Here is a 4643-nt window from a genome sequence, read left to right on the forward strand (position 1 = left end):
AAAAAAAAAAAAAAAAAAAAAGGAAAACCACTAGGTAAACTGAGAACAAATAAAAGGCAGGGGGGAACCAGATGCACAAAATTAGCAATCACAAAGAGAGACATAGTCATCAAAAGAGTTAAACAAATCTTAAAAGACTTTGTATAACTCTATTTGAAAACCTAGATTAAATTGATATTTCAGACATAGAAAATTGATCCCAGTAGGGATAGCCAGTCTAAAACAGATAAATTGCAATAGAATAAATAGAGAACGTATTTAGGGTCATTCCACATAAAAGCACCAGAGCCACATGGCTTTACTGGAGTATTCTATAAAATGTTACAAGATTAAATAATTCCAGTGTTGCTCAAACAGTTGCAGAGAACAGGAAAAGCAGAAATACTTTCCAGGTTATTTCATGAAGCAAATACATTAATCAAAACTTGGTAATGAAAAAAATCTATCGGCCAATGGCACTTGTGCATAACAATGTATAAAAAATCTCAAAGAATCACATACTCATCTTCATATTTGAAGAAAGTACATTTTACAAAATTCAGCACCCAGTCATCTTAAAAACACTCCATAAGATAGGAATTGGGATATATCATTTCTTACATGACTAGTTAGATAGACATAGATAGTTAGATGCCTAGAGCATGTAGTTTGGAATATAAAAATAATCTCAGCCCCAAAGCTAGTTTTTTACTTGACATGGAATCAATAGATATTTCCTCACTAAAGTTAAGAAAAAAACAAGAATGTTCATTATCTGTACTATTTAACATACTGTTGGAAGTATTTGCCCATTAGGTAAAGCAGTTAGTAGCTTCTAAAAGAAGTTCTAATGTCTTCAATTTACAGATACATGAATATGTGTCTGGAAACCCACAAAAAAAACTAATGGAAAAATAAAAACAATTTAGTAAAGTAGCAGGTTAGAAAATTATATATGAAAACACAAGTTACAAATACAAGATAGAAAATATGAAATTGAAAGTTTGATTTGCCATAATGAGAATCTACATGTAAACTTAAGGAAAATCCAGTATATCTGTGAAGAAACTAAATTGCATTCCTGAAAATTATGAGTAGACTTGGAGAAATGGAAAGATGAACTATGTTCTTGTCTAATAAGATCTAGTATCATAAAAATGTCAGTGCTCCTCAAGTTAATTTACAAATAAAATGGAATCTCGATAGAAATATCCATTTGTTAAATGGACTATGAAATTTGTTTTGAAGAATAAATATAAATAAGAAAGCACTAATATAAGAGGATTATGAAGGGCTCTGGCAATACAGGCATTAAAAACCTAATGTAAAACCTATATAATTAAAACTTTCTTATTGGCTCATGCTAAGCAGATTAATGGAGCAAAGAATATAAAATCCAGAAACAGAACCAATTATTTATGGAAATTTTGAAGAGGCTATAAATAGCAAAACAAATCAAGCAGAAGAAAAAAAATATATAGAAAATGAATAGCCTTATAGACAAAAAAATGAATTTTTTCTTTATACCATATAACAAGATAAATTTGGCATGGATCAGTAGTTTAAACTTAAGAGAACCATACAAGTACTAAAATCATGTCTGAATGCCCTTATATTATGAGCACGGTTAAAACTTTCCTGTCATTCAAACTCTATTAGTGTAAGGGATAACTGATTTATTGGATTACATAAAATTTGCAAAATTTTGTCATAGAAAAATGGCAAAATTAGTAAAATAAAAGTGTCAAACTGCAAAAGATATTTGCAACTAAAATTACAGATTATTAGGGTTTTTTATGGCTGTAACAAATCACCACAAAAATAGTGGCTTAAAACACAAATTATCTTATGGTTCTGGAGGTCATAATTCTGCGATGAGTTTCACTGGATCAGAATCAGATCTGCATTTCTTCTGCATGCACTAGAAAAGACTTTGGTTACCTTTTTCCAGCCTCCAAAGGCTGCTTGCATTCCTTGGTTCCTGGCCCCTTTCTTTATCTTCAAAGTCAGCAGCCTAGCTGCTCTACCATCTTGGATTTTGCGTTTTCAATTTCTAAAACTCTATTATAACAGCTTCTGGTATTTTTCTAAAATAATCGTATTTTTCTAAACCAAGCTTCCAAAGCTTCATCTCCAAGTAAAGCACAATGCTTAGAAGTATAGCATGGACTTTGTGATGGTATTTGCATAATTATCCTGCCTTGTGTCCACATAGCCCAGATCAAGGCCTAGCAATAAGGAAAAAAATGGCCCCACAGTTAGTTACATAATTCTTATCTCATTATTGTATTTCACTCATAAGTAATATTTTGAATTTTTGAAAGGAAATGAACTAGCCAAATTATCTTTTTATGAATGAGATTTCTGAATATTTTGGTTGATGTTACAGTTCCAACTATAAAGTTGGAATGTGGAATGAACCTTATAAAGTTTATAACAATATATAAGAACAGAATTTTAGAAAATCTAGTAATCATCTTTCTTTGGTTGAACCGCTTAATTTGATTTGACTGAAGGAAATTTTTCTACCTTGCTGCCATAGATTCTTTTTCTTTTTGTCATCATCATTTTGTACAATTCACTTATTCCGCATTTCAGGGTCAATTATTGAAATAATTTTATTAAGTAACTGCAGAGCAGTCAGTTACTCTGTACAATCAATCAGGTTAAGACATACATCAGTTAATATCTTTCTCTATTGCTTTCATTGTTGGTATTGTTCTCAATCTATCTTTACATGTAAACTTTGTGCTGGATGGCCCTCTCATGGGGCGGTCGAAAAGGGATTACCTGTTAATGGTATTAGTCCTGGGCTGGTGAACTAAAACCTTTTATCATAAGTAAAACCACTCTTCTGATGATGTTAATTATCTACAAGTGTGTTGACTTAGAACATCTGTCATTAAATCTACACTGAATAAATGCTAGGAGGAACAGGGAGTAGGGGTCAGTTATCTGCAGTTGCCCTCTGAGAGCAGCTGATGACCCCCTCGCCTAACTCTTACACTATATTCTGTGACTGAGAGTGTATTTACTCATCTGTTGCTGAGTCTGGGTCTGCAGGACAGACTTCTGCAGATGGTGATCAACATCTTACCTGGCCATGCAGCAACCACAGGATTCTTAAGTACATGCTATGCAACAGTGTTTAGTCGCTGAACTTCCTCTTTGCACTGAGTAGCAATCCTGAGACTAGTAAAATGATCCATTTTGATTTTTTTTGCAAAAATATATAAGTTGAGTAGATTTATAAAAACTTTTCTCCATTGTTGAGAAGTTGTTGACTTTGTGTGGCCACTGAATGCATCTGTTACTTCACAACTGCCTAGGATTTTATGTATCAGGCTGTGCAATACCAACCCTGTATGGATACCAAAGAACTAATTTAAATATGATTATATACACACATATAATAAATTCTTTTTGTTAGTGAGGTATTCCACCAAACCTTAGAGTTGGGAATAATAGGAATTGTTTTTGAAGGTTAAAATGTAACATCAACACATGATTAATTAGAGTAGAATGTGCAAAATAAAATTAGAAATAGAGTAAGTCTTTAGGAGTTTGCTTTTGTATAATATGTCAAGTTATCTAAACAAAGAAGAGATTTATTAGAGGGTGGTGCCATGGGTGTAGATTTTTCAGCTAGTAATTTAAGGATAGACATATAGACTGATGTCTGTTCTTTAAGGAAGTCAGTTGGTGAGGGAAACTTTTTAAGTGCACTTTTTGCGTTCTGCATCCTTGGCAAAGCCAACATATGTGTTGCAGAACAAAGGAGATTATAGACACTGAACTTTAGTATTCTGTTCTGTTTTGAAATGACTGCAACAGCCTTTTTTTATCAGGTTCCGCAAGATTTTACTTTTGGAAGTTTTTTTCTTTTTAAGGATTATATATGTATTTTTATTTAATGTTGGGTCTCATCTGATTTTTGCAGGGGTTTGATATTCAGATACACATTAACATTGTGATTCCTAGGAAAGTTATATTTCTCATTGTAAATTTTAAAATTTCTTTCTGGGTATGACTTAGCTTTGCATTTAGCTAGACAACAAAGTTATTTATGTTAATGTTGTACATTTGATTATTCCTGTGATGATTTTTCTCTTCCAAGTTAATAAATAATCATTCTTCTTTGATACCACTCTCTCTCGAATTGCTGAAGTTAAGTAAACCATTAAGACATGGATATACTATAGATGTGCTATAAAATTAAGACTTCGGACTTTGTTAAACTGACCATTTAGTCAATAAAAAGTCATTGAGTGCCTGGTAGATATCATCCTGTTTTAAGTGCTTGAGATATATTAGAGAACAAAACAGTCAAAATGTCTAACCTCAGATTCTAGCTCAGAATCTAGTGATAATTTGTTGCCATCTGTGAAGTATCTTCCCGGCGTTTCTTCTACCTAGAATGTGAGTAACATCTATACCTAGTTAAGGAGGAAGTATATATCCTTTCCATGTCATCTTAAGAAACACCTTATTAGAAGGCACTTAAAACACTGTTTCTCGCTGAATTTGCAGTTTCTCATTTTCAAACAATTTTTCTTAGAAATTCAAATTCCCTTCTCATACATTCTGAGTCATTATCTCTTTATAATCAGAGCCATCATCTCTCTTTAAGATTAAATACTCAGCTGTGAAAGCATTGTCAAATT

The sequence above is a fragment of the Cebus imitator genome, unplaced genomic scaffold (genome assembly GCF_001604975.1).
Source record: "Cebus imitator isolate Cc_AM_T3 unplaced genomic scaffold, Cebus_imitator-1.0 Scaffold45, whole genome shotgun sequence".
Lineage (NCBI taxonomy): Eukaryota > Metazoa > Chordata > Mammalia > Primates > Cebidae > Cebus > Cebus imitator.